Source organism: Saimiri boliviensis, chromosome 14 (genome assembly GCF_048565385.1).
Source record: "Saimiri boliviensis isolate mSaiBol1 chromosome 14, mSaiBol1.pri, whole genome shotgun sequence".
In the NCBI taxonomy this organism is placed as follows: Eukaryota; Metazoa; Chordata; class Mammalia; order Primates; family Cebidae; genus Saimiri; species Saimiri boliviensis.
In genome coordinates this window covers 11,423,444-11,440,828 of record NC_133462.1, presented here as the reverse complement: position 1 = coordinate 11,440,828, position 17,385 = coordinate 11,423,444, and the positions used below count along the sequence as shown (strand labels likewise).

Genomic DNA, 17,385 nt, shown 5'->3' with positions numbered 1-17,385 from the left:
GGACCTCACTCTGTCACCTAGGGTGATCTTCCAGTTCTGGCCTCAAACAATCCTCGGCCTTCCAAAGTGCTGGGATGACAGGCATAAGCCACTGCACCTGGCCAATGCCACCATTTAAAAAATAAACGGAAAGGTTTTATTTATAGTAACAGTTCAAAATGTGAGGTTTGGAAACGGTAAATGCAGCTTGGAATTAAAATTTTCCACAGCCAGTATCATATTTGAATTTGACCAACTATATCACAAATAACAGAACACAAATAAAGCAGAAGAGAAACATCTCAGGTCCCGGAGACTGAGATTTCCCAAGTGGATCTGAGAATGCTCAGAAGGCAGAGGCATTAAAGGCAAAAATGAAACTTTGAATGAAGCTGCCTCAGTGAGGTATGGGGGTGAAGAAAGCAATATGCATTTTGTTTTATGTTTTTTGAGACCAAGACTCTCCCTGTCACCCAGGCTGGAGGGCAGTGGCACAAGCTCAGCTCACCGCAACCTCCACCTCCTGGGTTCAAATGATTCTCCTGCCTCAGCCTCCTTAGTAGCTGGGACTACAGGCACACACCACCATGACCAGCTAATTTTTGTATTTTTAGTAGAGATGGCGTTTCACCATGTTGGCCAGATTGGTCTTGAACTCACCACCTCGTGATCCACCCACCTTGGCCTCCCAAAGTGCTGGTATTACAGGCATGAGCCACCATGCCCAGCCCTATGTGGTTTTAATGGGTAAGAAGAAGAAAATGAATAACTGTAAATAAAAATTGAGCCATAAAAATATTAAAAATAGGCCTGGCGTGGTGGCTCATGCCTGTAATCCCAGCATTTTGGGAAGCCAAGGCAGGTGGACTGCTTGAAACCAGGAGTTCAAGACCAGCCTGGGCAACATAGCAAGACTCCATCTCTTCAAAAAACACAAAAATTAGGTAGGCATGGTGGCACATCCCTATAGTCTCAGATGCTCTGGAGACTGAGCGGGTAGGATCACTTGAGCCTGGGAGATCATGGCTGCAGTGAGCAAGCATCATGCCACAACACTCCAGCCTGAGTGACCAAGCAAGTTCTTCTCTCAAAAAGAACTTTAAATAAATGCACATAAAACAATATTGTGTCTATGTCTACATACACACACACACACACACACACACACACACACACAAAATGCATTCCTAAATACTTAAGAGATCAATATTTAAGACAGCAAAATTTTATTTTTATATAAAAAGGAATATGTAAATATATATTAGGTTGGTGCAAAAGTAATTGCTGTTTTTTTCTGCCATTATTTTATTTTATTTTGAGACAGAGTGAGACTCTGTCTCCCAGGATGGAGTGCAGCGGCATGATCTTGGCTCACTGCAACCTCTGCCTCCCAGGTTCAAGCAATTCTGCCTCAGCCTCTCAAGTAGCTGGGACTATAGTTTTGCCACTTTCAATGGCAAAAATTGCAATTAATTTTGCATCAGCCTAAATATTATAAATGTGACACTATATGTGTATATATGTATGTGTGTGTGTGTGTGTGTGTGTGTGAGAGAGAGACAGAGAGAGAGAAAATGGCGTCAGCTGCCTGCCTGCTCTCCCATTAACGAGCCACAGTGATTGCTAGCAGATTTAAAAATAGTTGAAGGACCCTTAAGAGGAATCATTACAGTGGTTTCCATGACAACACTCTGTACTGTGGTTTCCAAGGCAACAACTTGGCACTGTGGTTTCCATGACAAAGCAATCCCTGCAGCCCCAACCCTCCCACCCATCTCTGCACTTCCAGTATAGGGTTCTCCTTCCATCCTCTCCCGCTCTGTTTCACCTTCAGGTTTTTATTTTGCCCTGCTGTGTATTTTCTTTTTTCTTTTTTTTTTTGAGACAGAGTTTCGCTCTTGTTACCCAGGCTGGAGTGCAATGGCGTGATCTCGGCTCACCGCAACCTCCGCCTCCCGGGTTCAGACAATTCTCCTTCCTCAGCCTCCTGAGTAGCTGGGATTACAGGCACGCGCCACCATGCCCAGCTAATTTTTTGAATTTTTAGTAGAGACGGGGTTTCACCATGTTGACCAGGATGGTCTCGATCTCTTGACCTCGTGATCCACCCGCCCCGGCCTCCCAAAGTGCTGGGATTACAGGCTTGAGCCACCGCGCCCGGTGCCCTGCTGTGTATTTTCAATGAGAACCCACAACGTTTCTATAAACACTGAACCCAAAGAAAGTCCAGGGGGCTCTGGGGTCCCACCTAGATGTTTCCTCCTGAGTCAGCTGTAACAACCCACCATCATGGTTCTGTGACTCACCCTAGCTTGCTCTGTCCGATTTGTTCTGCGAGAGTTCCTTCTTGCTTCTGAGACAGTCTCGCTTGTCTCCCAGGTTGGAGTGCAATGGCACGATCTCAACTCACTCCAACCTCTGCCTCCCACGTTCAAGCAATTCTCCTCTTTCAGCCTCCTGAGTAGCTAGGATACAGGTGTGTGCCACCACGCCTAGCTTTTTTTTTTTTTTCTTGGATCTTTAGTAGAGACGGGGTTTCACCATGTTGGCCAGGCTGATCTCAAACTCCTGTCCTTGTGATCCATCCGCCTCAGCCTCCCAAAGTGCTGGGATTACAGGCGTGAGCCACCGTGCTGGGCCTTTTTTTTGTCTTTTGTGAGACAGAGTTTTGCTTTTGTCCCCCAGGCTGGAGTGCAATGGCACTATCTAAGCTCCTTGCAACCTCCGCCTCCTGGGTTCAAGCAATTCTCCTGCCTCAGCCTCCTGAATAGCTGGGATTACAGGCACGTGCCATCATGTCCAGCAAATTTTTTGTATTTTAGTAGAGGCAAGGTTTCACCATGTTGGCCAGGAAGTTCTCCAACTCCCAACCTCAGGTGATCCATCCGCCTCAGCCTCCCAAAGTGCTGGGATTATAGACATGAGCCACCGTGCCCGGCTTTCCTATTATATATACGTGTGTGTGTGTGTATGTGTGTGTGTGTGTGTGTGTGTGTGTGTGTCTCCCAGATCACAGCAAAATGTATTTCTTGTCACGGCTCATGATCAATCACGTGTGACCACCACGGCCATAGGTTAATTACTTAGTCCCCCTATGGATGGCTACGCAGGTTGTTTTCCATTTTCTGGTATTTCAAATGAAGAGCTGAGAAGGGCCCTGTAGACATCTGTGTTGCCTGGATTCAGGTGTGACTTCTTAACTTGTTGGAAACTACGATGCTTTTCAAAAGTCATAGTGTTGTCAGGACATGGTGGCTCACACCTGTAATCCCAGCACTTTAGGAGGCCAAGGTGAGTGGATTCCTTATGCCCAGAAGTTCAACACCAGCCTGGGCACCACAACGAAACCCCATCTCTGCCAAAAAAAATACAAAAAGTAGCCAGGCATGGTGGCGTATGCCGGTGATCCCAGCTACTTGGTAGGCTAAGGCAAGAGGATCTCCTGAGTCTCAAAAAAAAAAAAAAAAAAAAAAATCAAAAAATAAGAACATAAAACCCAGTGCTTTTATTCCACAAACACAGCAACTCTCTCCTGCGCCATTCTGAGTTCCTTCTCTCTCCCTCTCTGGAAATAACCAATAAAGCCCTGGGATTATTTGGCGGGAGAAGAGACGTGTTCTCATCTGAGCTGGGGCTCGGGTTACAGCTACAGCTGCAGGCGTTTGAATTTCCTTCAGACAGAAAAAATGCTGGCAGCTGTCTCCACTCTCTGCAGTAAGGAAACAACATTCCAAGTAAGGAATTGCGGCCAGGAAATCGAGAGGCCCCACGTCGTCTTTCTTTTCTTAATGTATTTTTTCTAAAACACACACACACACACACACACACCAAAAACAATCCACCAATAAGATTGCATTCAAATAAGATTCAAAAGTAATCAAATCTACGGTGAGAAATTCGTAATTTGTTAATAAGCATAGATATCTAAAGAAAAGCAAGGCAGTGTTCATCTCAAAATGGGATATTATTTATCCCTGGGGCAGGGAGGGGTTTTAGGATGGGCAGAGCACATGAGGGGCTTCCGGGAGGACGATGATTTCTAGATGCGATGACAGTAACGTGGCACTTTCTCTGTAATCATTTGCCAAATTATGTCTGTATTTAGGGCACATTTCTGGATGCATGTTACATGTTCTACAATGGTTAAAAAAATGTTTTTTAAATAAACACAGCCACACATTCAGGGTTAAAGCAGTGAAATAAACGTTATCGCTGTTTTTTCTTTCTTTTTTTTTTTTTTTTTTGAGACGGAGTTTCGCTCTTGTTACCCAGGCTGGAGTGCAATGGCGCGATCTCGGTTCACCACAACCTCCGCCTCCTGGGTTCAGGCAATTCTCCTGCCTCAGCCTCCTGAGTTGCTGGGATTACAGGCACGCACCACCATGCCCAGCTAATTTTTTTTTGTATTTATAGTAGAGACGGGGTTTCACCGTGTTGACCAGGATGGTCTCGATCTCTCAACCTTGTGATCCACCCGCCTCGGCCTCCCAAAGTGCTGGGATTACAGGCTTGAGCCACCGCGCCCGGCCCGCTGTTTTTTCTAGAATATTCCACAGCTGAAAACATGAACCCAGTAGTACAAGTACCTATTTTTTAAAAGACTCCCAAACGAAATGCACCAAACACAGGTGAACTTTCTCTCATTCGTTAGGGAGGCTGGTCGTCTTCCTGATGCCTGGCAGATGTCACGTGGTCAGCACAGTCTTCTGGTGACAGTTCCCGATTTTCGTCCGAAATTCTTGGCCAAAGGAAAAAAAAAAAGAGAATGAATGAGTCTAATTACTTTTTTTTTTTTTTTTGAGACGGAGTTTCGCTGTTGTTACCCAGGCTGCAGTGCAATGGCGCGATCTCGGCTCACCGCAACCTCCGCCTCCTGGGTTCAGGCAATTCTCCTGCCTCAGCCTCCTGAGTAGCTGGGATTACAGGCACGTGCCACCATGCCCAGCTAATTTTTTTTGTATTTTTAGTAGAGACGGAGTTTCACCATGTTGACCAGGATGGTCTTGATCTCTTGACCTCGTGATCCACCCACCTCGGCCTCCCAAAGTGCTGGGATTACAGGCTTGAGCCACCTCGCCCAGCCTTATTTTTTTTTAAAAAAGAAGGTATGTATCATAGTTGTTGAATTCTAAATGTAATTTCTGTTTGGCAAAAGTTATAAGTATCTACTTAAAGATGTAACACAGGAGAAAGACAACTGGTAAACCAAATTTAATCAATGTAATAAACAGCTTACGCTGTGTGATGGGAAAAATCATATTCTCTTGTTATGGGGAAAATCATATTGTGGGCTTGGAAGATGTCACACAAAGGAAATAAGAAGCACATACATTTACCAGACCAGCCTGGCCAACATGATGAAACCCGGTCTCTACTAAAAATACAGAGTCAGCCGGGTGTGGTGGCTCATCCCTGTAATCCCAGCTACTCGGGAGGCTGAGGCAGAAGAAATGCTTGAACCCAGAGCCCGGAGGTTACAGTGAGCCGAGATCGCACCACTGCACTCCAGCCTGAGCCACACAGTAAGACTGTGTCTCAAAAACAAAAAAAGAATCACATACATTTCAACCCTAAATGAAATAGGCTGCGTCGGACGTTAGGACCCAGGGGTCATTCTAATTAGAAACAGAAACGTTTGATCCAGGAGTAGAGATCTCTTTCCAACCGAAACAAGATTTCTGTAGGAATGAGGCCATCTTTCAGAGCCACCCACTCACCCTGGGGAAACGTTTTTAGCTTAGAGGTTGAAAAGAAAAATTAATGATTTGGATATCTTTCTTCTTTCCCCCCCGCCCCCTTGGCTAGAGCGAGGTCCATTAAAATGCTCCACTTCCATCTCACCATACTAAGTCTACTGGCTTTTTCTTTTTTAACCCCCGGCACCATTTATATAGACATTCTTTTTTCTTTTCTTTTTTTTTTTTTTTTTTTGAGGCACAGTCTTGCTTTGTCGCCCAGGCTGGAGTGCAGCGGCGCGATCTCGGCTCACTGCATCCACCACCTCCTGGTTCAAGCAGTTCTCCTGCCTCAGCCTCCCGAGTAGCTGGGATTACAGGCGCCTGCTGTGGGGTAGGGGGGACCCCAGCAAGTGCCGTGGCAAGGGTCCGAAGCCTCACCCTGCTCCCATATAAATATTGATTTAGAAAAGAATTAGAAATATAGGCACATTTTTTACATATATTGTATTTATATAATCATATATAATCTTATAGTTACTTATAATCATAAAGATATATACTCAATATAACCTTTAGTATTACTAATGACTATCAGGTTATGAAGCATGGAACTGAGGTGACATTGTGAACAAAGTGACCCTAAGGCAAGATGCGCTAAGTCCTCTGTCACGCCCGCGTAAGGGCTGCTGGAGGGCGCCTCGGCTGTGCGGAAGCCCCAGCGCTGGGAAAGTGCTGGCTGTTTAGCCAGGTAGAGAAGGAGACATCCAAAATGGCTGAGACGCCTCCTTCCTGGGGAAGTTAGCATTAAACTCCGATTCTCCAAGCTCTTGTGGCAAGACCTGACGGCTGTCAGGGAAACCCACAGACATTCGGAGGCTTAACTGTACGTTTCATGTCTGCTCTCACACTCCGCTTCTGCACCTGGTTTCTCTTTTTCTTAGAAGATAAGAATAATAGCATCTTTATGTCTTTGATATTTCTAACAAATATGCAGAGAGTGCTGACATATTAGGTTTTCTCCTTGCCTTGGCTACTTGAAAGTCCTGGGCCCCCTATCTCCAAGGCACGTGATTTCCCTGACCCTGTCACTGACCACCATGACCTCAGCCTACCTTCCCTGCCCTCTGCTTTGTACTGAATAACAATCAGAGTGTCCTGGCTGGGTATGGTGGCTGACGCCTGTAATCCCAACACTTTGGGAGGCTGAGGCAGGCAGATCACGAGGTCAAGGCATCCAGACTATCCTGGTCAACATGGTGAAACCCCATCTCTACTAAAAATACAAAAATTATTTGGGTGTGGTGGCGCACGCCTGTAGTCCCAGCTACTGAGGAGGCTGAGCCAGGAGAATCGCTTGAACCTGGGAGGCAGAGGTTGCGGTGAGCAGAGATCACAACTGCACTCCAGCCTGGGTAACGACAGCAAAACTCCTTCTCAAAAAAAAAAAAAAAAAGAGTGTTCAGGCACTCAGGGCCACTGCCCGACTCCGAGCTTTGGTTGGCAGTGGACCCCTGAGCCCAAACTCTCTTTTCTCTTTCTCAGTGTCTTGTGTCTTTTATTTTTACGGTTTCTCATCTCCACATCAGCAGGGAGGGGCTCACAGGACCCTGTAGGGCTGGACCCTACAGCCTGCCACTACAGCTGGCTAATTTTTGTATTTTGAGTAGAGATGGGGTTTCACCATGTTGGCCAGGCTGGTCTCAAACTCAGGCTGGTGATCCACCTGCCTCGGCCTCCCAGAGTGCTGTGATTATAGGCACGAGCCACCACGCCCGGCCATAGACATTCTTTATCTGACCACAAAAGTGATGTATGATTACTATCGAAAAACTTGATACATTTGGAGGGGCGGGAATCACCCATCATTTTGCTGCACATACATCATTACCATTTCACTGTAGAATATTTTGCTTATTAAAGTTAGAATATTGGTTTTAAGGAGTTCAAGGCTGCAGTAAGCCATGATTGCACCACTGCACCCCGATCTGTGTGACAAAGCAAAACCCTATCTCACAAACACACACAAAGGAATGTCATGTCAGCAGTCAGACTCCCTGGGTGTCAGCACTTCCTGGCTGTGTGGCTTTGGGTGAGTAATTAACTTCTCTGTTCCTCAGTTTCCTCATCTATAAAATGGTAATTATTAGACTAGTACCAAACTCGCAAGGAGGTGAGGATTCGAGGAATGAATTCAAGTAAAGGTCTTAGAACACTGCATTGCGAATACTCAACGAATATGAGCTATGCTTATCCTCCATGTGAGGTGCTGTAAGGACGAAGTGAGTTCATTCATATAAAGTGTTTGGAACAGCCCCCTATAAAATGAGACACCTTTTTGGCTCTCTGTAAAGATTCACTATTAAAATTAAAGAAAAGGTTTTGCCGGGTGCGGTGGCTCAAGCCTGTAATCCCAGCACTTTGGGAGGCCGAGGCGGGTGGATCACGAGGTCAAGAGATCGAGACCATTCTGGTCAACATGGTGAAACCCCGTCTCTACTAAAAATACAAAACATTAGCTGGGCATGGTGGCGCGTGCCTGTAATCCCAGCTACTCAGGAGGCTGAGGCAGGAGAATTACCTGAACCCAGGAGGCGGAGGTTGCGGTGAGCCGAGATCGCGCCATTGCACTCCAGCCTGGGTAACAAGAGCGAAACTCCGTCTCAAAAAAAAAAAAAAAAAAAAAAAGGTTTTAATTGGGAGATGTGGGAGTTTCATATCTTTATTATATACAGTTGCAAACTTTAAGGCTAGATTCTAAAAATATGTCTATTTATTCAAAGCACATAAAAAGATCATCATTCATCATCAGAGATATGATTAAAACCATGATGAGCTGCCAGCCCCACTGGCCTCCCTGCTTTCTTTTAAACACAGCAATTCAGGCTGGATGGGATGGCTCACACCTGTAATCCCAGCACTTTAGGAGGCCGAGGTAGGAGGGTCACTTGAAGTCAGGAGTTCAAGACCAGTTCGGCCAACATGGTGAAACGCCATCTCCACCACAAATACAAAACTTGGCCAGGCGTAGTGGCTCACACCTGTAATGCCAGCCCTCTGGGAGGTCAAGGTAGGCGGATCACGAGTTCAGGAGATCGAGACCGTCCTGGCCAACATGGTGAAACCCCATCTCTACTAAAATACAAAAAAATTAGCCGGGCGTGGTGGCGCACACCTCTAGTCCTGGCTACTTAGGAGGCTGAGGCAGGGGAATCGCTTGAACCCAGGTGGTGGAGGATGCCGTGAGCCAAGATCGTGCCACTGCACGACAGCCTGGGTGACAGAGCAAGACACCATCTCAAAAAAAAACTTACCTGGGCGTGGTGGCACATGCCTGTAATTCCAGCTACTCGGGAGGCTGAGGCAGGAGAATTGCTTGAGCCTGGGAGACAGAGGTGGCGGTGGGCTGGGATAGCACCACTGTACTGCAGCCTGGGTGACAGAGTGAAACTGTGTCTAAAAGAAAGAAAATACAAAAAAAAAGGGAACAACCTGAATGTCCAATAACAGGGGACTGATTTCAAATGTGGTTCATTCACACGGTGTACTACTACACAATTTAACAACAACAAAAAATCATGAGAAGGTCTGAACATGCTGATAAAGGTGTCCAGGCTATAATGTTAAGTGAAAAAAGCAACATAAGGATCGTTATCCATAGAATGCTACTATTTGTGTAGAAAGTAACAGAAAAAATTGCATATATTCATGTATACTTTATAAGCATTAAAAATATCTGGAAGCGGCTGGGCGTGGTGGCTCACTTTGTAGTCCCAGCACTTTGGGAGGCTGAAGCAGGTGGATCACTTGAGATCAGGAGTTCAAGACCAGCCTGGCCAACATGGTAAAACCCCATCTCTACTAAAAAACACACACAAAATTAGCTGGGGATGTCAGAGAGTCCCGGTAATCCTAGCTCCTCGGGAGGCTGAGGCAGGAGAATCACTTGGACCTGGGAGGTAGAGGTTGCAGTGAGCTGAGATCACACCACTGCACTCCAGCCTGGATAACAGAGCAGGACTCCATCTCAAAGAGAAAAGAAAAAAGAAGAAGAAAAAAAAAAAGAGCAAAGAAAACAAAGAACGCCTACCCAGTAACGCATCTCCACCAATCACACCACCTCTGGGTGTCAGCCTCTGAAATCAATAAACTCTGCTTTCAAGCGGCTTATATGAGCTGCTTTTCTTGGCCAAGAAAAGCCTCCCTTTGTCTGCCCCTCCTCAGACACGTCTGTGGCTTCCCATAGCTCTGCATCCCGGGTTATAATCCTTTGTGCTGACTCCTGAATGGCTTCCTGCTATTAAAATGTTTTTCTCTGATGTATTTTTTTTTCCAGGTTGATACAATAAATAGCTTATTTCTTTACCTCGTTTATCGTCTGTGTCTTCTCAATAGACGATCAGCTCTGCGGGCGGGGACTTTCTATCTGTTCTGTTCCCTGTTGTGCCCCCAGCTCTTAGAACAGGGTTGTGCTGTGTTGAATTGTGCCCCTCAAAGTTCATGTCTACTCAGAACCTCAGTGAGGATGAGGTCATGCTGACCTGGGATGAGCTGCAGGTCCAATGACTGGGTCCCAGTAAGAGGAGAGCTACCCCGGGGCACAGTGGCTCACGCCTGTTGTCCCAACACTTTGAGAGGCCGAGATGGGCTGATCACCTGAAGTCAGGAGTTCAAGACCAGACTGGCCAACATCGTGAAACCCCATCTCTTCTAAAAATACAAAAATTAACCAGGCGTGGTGGCGGGCATGCCTGTAATCCCAGCTACTTGGGAGGCTGAGGCAGGAGAATTGCTTGAACCCGGGAGCAGGAGGTTGCAGTGAGCTGAGACCATGCCACTGCACTGCAGCCTGAGCAACACAGCAAGACTCCATCTTAAAAAAATAAATAAAGAGAGAGAGAGACAGGTTTGAATTCCAGCTGTGCCCACCACCAGGCATGTGCTCGGCAGATGGTGTAGGGGGCTGCCCAAGACCACTCGAGACTCAGAAAACTCAGAAAAGCAGCTGTGCTCATGTTTACAGTGAAGCATAGAGAAGTAAGCACTGTCCACACAGCTCCCCTGGGAACAGACAATGGGAAGCTCACGCCTGCCCTCCTCCTGTTAGGCCCATATGGACGTACCCGCTTCTGCTTGCCTCCGCCATGATTGTAAGTTTCCTGAGGCTTCCCCAGCAGCTTTCCTATGGAGCCTTGCAGAGCCATGGGCCAATTAAACCTTTCTTCTTTATAAATTACCCAGTTTCAAGTAGCTCTTTTTTTTTTTTTTTCTTCAAATGTAGTCTTGCTCTGTTGCCCAGGCTGGAGTGCAGAGGCACTATCTCAGCTCACTGCAACCTCCGCCTCCTGGGTTCCAGCGATTCTCCTGCCTCAGCCTCCCGAGTAGCTGGGATTACAGGCACGTGCCACCATGCCCGGCTAATTTTTGTATTTTTATTAAAGATGGGGTTTCACCATATTGGCCAGGCTGGTCTCAAACTCCTGATCTTGTGATCTGCCTGCCTCATCCTCCCAAAGTGCTGGGATTACAGGCGTGAGCCACTGTGCCCGGCCAGCCCCCAGGTAGTTCCTTATAGCAGTGTGACAACAGACTAATACAGCAGGAAACATCTGAAGCTGTCTGTGGAGGAGGCTTTGGGTGCCAGTCTGGGAGTGGGAGGACTGCTTCCCATAGACCAAGGAGGCCGCACCTTGCCAGGGATCTGCTAGGTGGAAGGATATGGGAGAAGCAGAGATGGTGAGAGACAATTAGGAGAGGTTCAGACAGCTGGGACAGAGGACCTGTGTCAGGGGCTCAGTGGGGAGGTATGCGATGGCCTTTTCCAAAAACCTCGTCCAAAGCCAGCTGAGTGTATCTCCTTGTCTGTTGGTCCTGGAACCAGGTGACGTGGATAGGAAGGAAGGCAGTGGAGGTAGGGCAGGGCCTTGAATGATGGAACCAAATCAGATTCAAAGCATGAGCTGTGTGGATTTCTTTCGTATCTGCCACCCTGAGTAGACTGTTCTCTTTCCCTCAGTGACACACACATGCACACACACACATGAGTTATGGTCCATATAGATGCATATATAGACACAGACAGGCACACACATTATAGTCAGAGACCCTCCCCCATCACAAACACACACGTGCAGGCATGCCACAAACACACATACATTCACAAAGTCACAGATACACAGACTCATAGCAGCACATAAAAAAGTGTTCATGAGTCTGGTGTGATGGCTCACGCCTGTAATCCCAGCACTTTGGGAGGCTGAGGCGGGTGGATCACCTGAGGTAAGAAGTTCTAGACCAGCCTGGCCAACATAGTGAAACCCGTCTCTACTAAAAATACAAAAATTAGCCAGGCATGGTGGAGGGCGCTTGTAACCCCAGCTACTCGTGAGGCTGAGGCAGGAGAATCGCTTGAACCCAGGAGGCGGAGGTTGCGGTGAGCCGAGATCTCCCCATTGCACTCCAGCCTGGGCAACAAGAGCAAAACCCTGTCTTAAAAAAACCAAAAAAAAACAAAAGGTGTTCACAAACTCCCAAAGCCACAATGTTAAACACTGTGTCCCGAGACTCATCAGCCTAGACACATACATGCAAATCAGCCTGCGTACAAACACAGATCAATACAGACACACTATGTGCAGACATATACACCTACTCATGCACACACTCACACATTCACTCACGTAGACACAGACACCCATACACACCTAATGGCGGAAGGAGGAAGACACACCTATAGGCACACTGGAATACTCAGACACGATTCACACACACACCCCTAAGTGTACACACACACACACACACACACACACACATACACTCAGAGACACACGTGTCAATCACACACGAGGTTTGGATCCTCCCACCCCCTCTGAGTATCCCCAACACTTCGGCCAAATCTTCTCGTGCCAGAGTCTGTTTCCCTCTTGAGTGAACGTAACGTTCTGCACTCCATTCCAGCATCTTCAGTGTGAGCCCCTGGGTAAGTCGAGATGAGATGGCAATAGAGGCTTCAGTATTTTTAAATCAAAGGGGTTTCAAATGGAGCCTTCAGAGCCAGTCCCCCCGAAGCAGCCGGCCGATGCCTCTGGGGAGATTTTTGGAGTCAAATTAGAGATTTGACTCCAAATCAGCCTTCATCTGGACCAGTCCAGCTACCCCTCACTGTTGCTAAAGAGAAAAGTGAGAGGCCACAGGTGATTGCAGAACTCAGACATGACAGGGAAAGATGCTGCCCTGAGATGGGGTCGAGGGAGCTTTCTGGGTCCCCTTCCCAGGCTCACAGGGTGTGACAAGAGAAGAGGAAATGGTTAGAGATGGGGAGAGGGGTTTGGAGCCCGGCTGCCTGACTCCCCCAGCACCGCCCCTTGCAAGCTGTGTGACTTTGGGCTGGTTACTTGACCTCTCTGTGCCTCCACATCCTCATGGAAAATGGGGATCATAGCAGAGCTTTCCTTCCAGCACTGCTCAAGGGACTGAAGAGGGTGTGATGTGTCTGTGAGGCCATCTCGTCTTATTTCTGCCTAGGTATCAGGGGCGGCCAGCTCTTCACTGCACACCTCAGCCCTGACAGGGGCCCTAGAGCAGCGATCCCCACCCCGGCTGCCCCTGGAATGACCTGGACCCTATGCCCAGCCTGCACATGGGAACTGCTGTCAGAATCTCTGAATGGTGCAGGGCACGGCTGGGGTAGCAACAGTCCCTAAAGCTTCCCGGGTGATTCCAAGCAATGGGCAGCCGGGGCTGACAACCGCAACCCTAGGGGTCCTAGAGACCATCAGACCCCACAGCCGTGGTTCTTAAACTGGTCCCACATCGCAGGTACCTGGGGGTCCTTTGAAAACGCAGCTTGCTGGGCCCCACCCCCAAAGGGGTTCTGTAGGTCTGGGGTGGGCTCGAGAATCTGGATCTAGTCCCTAGGAGACGCAGCTGGTCCTGGACCTCACTTTGAGAACCGCTGTCTTGCAGGAAAGCTCGATTTCCCCAGCCTGGCGTCCACAGACCAGGGAGCGCTGTCCCTTTAAGACACTGGACCTGCGCCCTGAGCGCCCGAGCGCCAGGGAAGCGCGGTGGCGCGCACGATTTTAAACTGCGGTCCTGGCGCGCCCTCTGGTGGAAATAGCGGGCACAGCAAGTCGCGCTGACTCCTCGCCCGTTCTGGAGTCGTGGGTTGGTCGGGGAGATAGGAAGGGTCGTCGTCTGTGGTCCCCCTCTTCCCTCCCGGCGGTTCTAGGATGTGGCCACATTCCCCGGATTCTGGGGATCGCTCCTCTCCTCGCTTAAGCAGGCCGAGGAGCCAAGACACGTTCAGCCTCTGGGGCAAGTGGGAAGGTCCGGACCCAGGCATATCTCCCGGTGGGGAGGCGGGCTGGGGGAGGAAAGGGGAGAGGAAGGGTCTGGACCCCGGGATGCCTCGGCCTCACTCTCGAAGGAGGATCATTCCGTCCCTCCCCTGGGGCCGGGGTGGCCAATTATTCGAGGGCGCCCTAGAGTAAGACAAACCTGGGTTCGACCTCCCTTCCTTGCCTCTCTGAGCCTCGGTTTCTCCGTCTGGGAAATGGGGGTGAAAATCTGCCTTCATCCTCTTCCCTCCTTCATCCTGCCCTCCTCTCTACAGAGCCAAGTAAAGGCGCACAGACATATACACTCGAATGTGCGCACCCGCAGATGCACACGGAGACACAAACACACACGCACACAACCTCAGCCCGCCAGTCACCTGCTCAGCTCAAATCAGGCTCCTGCCAACCCCACCACCCTGCGGCGGGCCGGCCTTAGCCCGCTCTCCCAGGTTCCTGCCTCGGCCTCCTCCTGCTCCAGCCTTGCACCCTGCACCCCGCCGACCTAAAACACAAACCTCTCCCGCTCCTGCTCAAACCCCTCCCGTGGTTCCCCAGCGCTTAATGGGGCCCAAAGGCCCTGCTAGTTTGCACATCTCCCCACCCCCACCCCAGCAACCTCTTCGCACGCATTTGCTGCCTCATGTGAAAATCCAGCCAGACAGCGACCGCCATGGAGGCAGGAGGCCTTCTTTGGCGTCACTGGGCCTCCGCTGCAGCAGCCTTTAGCCTGACTTGGGAGGGGCAGTAATTACACATTAATAAGCCCCTCTAGTCACATCCCTGGCCTGGGGCTTTTGCCCAGGCTCTTCCTGTCCCCATCATGCGCTTCCCCCAGGCATCCGCTGACCGCATCCCCTCACCTCCTTCCGGTCTTTGCAACATTGAGAGACCCCGTCTCTACCAAAAAAAAAAAAATATATATATATATATATGTATAATCTCGAGGCTTGGCGTGCGCCTGTGGTCCCAGCTACTAAGAGAGAGGCTGAGGTGGGAGTATCGCTTGAGCCCAGTGGTTCGAGGCTGCAGTGAGCAGTGATCGCGCCACTACACTCGTCACTTTCTCAGCGAGGGCTTCCCAGACCACCCGGTTTATACCCTCTCCTGCCCCGGCCCTCCTCGGGCCCCTGCCTGCCGGACTTTTGTCCCCAGCAGGTCTCACTCCTTCATGCATGGATTTCGTCCTCATCCAGGGAGCTAACCGCAGGCTCCCTGCGGGAGGGTCCTGTTTCCTGCACCTAGAACAGGGTCTGGGACGCGCCGGCCCAGGATAAATCTGAATTCCGCAAACCGCGCTGCAGGCTCCTCCCAGACCGTCGCCTTCTCCTCCAGGAGGGGGCAGCCGCGCTCCTTTCCACCCGCCCCCGGAGGCTCCACGCGCGGGACAGACCCAGCTGCTGCCGCCTGTGCTGGTCCCTGCGCGCCGGGACCCTTCCCTGCGGGACCTCAAGGCCTTTACGCAGCTGCTCCTTCCACTCCAAACGCTCCTCACCACCCGCTGGGCGCACTCCCTCCAGGAATGAAAAGAATTTTTTTCCAGCACATTCCCCACGAGATGTATCTGGGGTCTGACTCCCCCGGTCCCCGTGGTTCATTCCGACCGTCAGTCATTCCACAAATAACAGCAGCCGCCGCGTGCCAGGCACCGTGCTGGGTCTGGGGACAAGAAGGGGACAGGACAGGCTACACTTTCTCCCTATGGAGCTGGCCCTGAGCCGCTCTGGCGCCTCTCCTCGCCACGCCCACCTGTCCCCATGCCGCGTGGGTCCCCACGGCAACCGCTCAGGGTCCCTTGCAGCGGCTGGTGCTGCTGCGAGCCCACAGGGCGCTGGGGGGAGTTGGAAAGCCGGAGGAAGGGGACACCATCTGAGGAATGCTAGGGTCGTGGTGGCGGCAGCAGCTGGACGTCACGGCGGTGAACCAGGGGCTCCCGGGTTCCTCCTCAGGCAAGCCAGTCCGGTGCGTGGCAGCCGTATACCCGGGCTCTGGGCAGCAACATTTCCCACACGGCTCCCCCAGCCCTCGGGAGGGAGCAGCTCCCTGCATTGCTAATACCGGGACAAACCGACCTCCCTGTTTTTGCACTTTCTGATTGCAATACCCCAGTCACTAATTTCCTCTTTTAACCTCCCTGACAGGTACAGTAGGTGCCCTACTGAGAAATGAGTGCATCAGGGGACAGTAGTCGCTCTGAAAAATAAAGGAAGTGCAGAAATAGTGTGTGTGTGTGTGTGTGTGTGTGTGTGTGTGTGTGTCTGTGACAGAGTCTGGCTGTGTTGCCCCAGCTGGAGTGCAGCCTCATGATCTCAGCTCACTGCAACCTCCGCCTCCCGGGTTCAAGTGATTCTCCTGCCTCAGCCTCCTGAATAGCTGAGACTACAGGCATGCCTGCTACCACGCCTGGCTAATTTTTGTATTTTTAGTAGAGACGGGGTTTCGTCATGTTGGCCAGGCTGGTCTCGAACTCCTAACCTCGTGATCCACCCTCCTCAGCTTCCCAAAGTGCTGGGATTACAGGTGTGAGCCACCACACCTGGCCCAAGGGTTACATTTTTGTAGGTGGTCAGGGAAGCTCTCCCCAGGAATGTGACATTTGAAGAAAGGTCCAAATGACCGTCCAGGTCGGAGCCATACCCACAGCCTGGGGAAGGGCATTCCAGTGCAAAGAAAGAGCAGTGCAAACGCCCTGAGGCAGGAATATGCCTCATGTGTCCTGGGGACCTGGGTGGCTGAAGCCACGAGAGACACAGAGAGGGCAGTGGGAGGCGAGGTAGGGGGTGAGATGGGGGCAGCGTGTAGACCTGAGCTGTGCAAGATTGCTGCCTGCGATGGTGGCGATGTCCTGCAGCGGCTCTGAGCAGTGTGGTAGCCGCTGGCCACGTGTGGCTCTTGAGCACTTGTGACGTGGCTGGGAAGACTGAGGACATGGACGTATACATTTATTTAATCTTAATTACATGTAAATCCAATGTACCCCCTATGATTATTTAGTCCAGGTGTCCCCAAACTTTTTACACAGGGGGCCAGTTCACTGTCCCTCAGACCATTGGAGGGCCACCACATACTGTGCTCCTCTCACTGACCACCAATGAAAGAGGTGCCTCTTCCTGAAGTGCGGCGGAGGGCTGGATAAATGGCCTCAGGGGGCTGCATGCAGCCCACGGGCCGTAGTTTGGGGACGCCTGATTTAGTTGGACACAGCATGTCTAGACAGTCTTAAGAACTGTAGATGTCATGGCACATGAAGGAGCCCTTGGGATATTTGGGGAAGGGAGGGAACACAATCAGACCCCAGGTATGACTTCCGAGAGGATGCCTCTGGCAGCCATGTATGGTAGGGGAACACGGGATGGAGGGAGGCAGAAAACCCAGGTAGGATGGAAGGCTGAGAC

At 50.1% G+C, this 17,385-nt stretch overlaps 1 long non-coding RNA gene across 4 annotated transcripts in view; it reads right to left on the bottom strand.

Annotated features, from left to right (window-relative positions):
- Nucleotides 1-4,059: 4,059 nt before the first annotated feature.
- The window catches only part of LOC141581256 (uncharacterized), a 108,410-nt gene continuing 95,084 nt past the window's right edge, over nt 4,060-17,385 (bottom strand). For 2 of the 4 annotated variants that reach the window (XR_012513808.1, XR_012513809.1), the window contains exons 4-5: nt 8,969-9,110; nt 4,060-4,717 (exon numbers count right to left, since the gene is read on the bottom strand). This is a non-coding gene — a long non-coding RNA (uncharacterized LOC141581256). Of the gene's footprint in view, nt 4,718-8,968; nt 9,111-9,418; nt 14,847-17,385 lie in introns of those variants that run through there. The other 2 variants (XR_012513810.1, XR_012513811.1) reach the window with 2 other exon arrangements.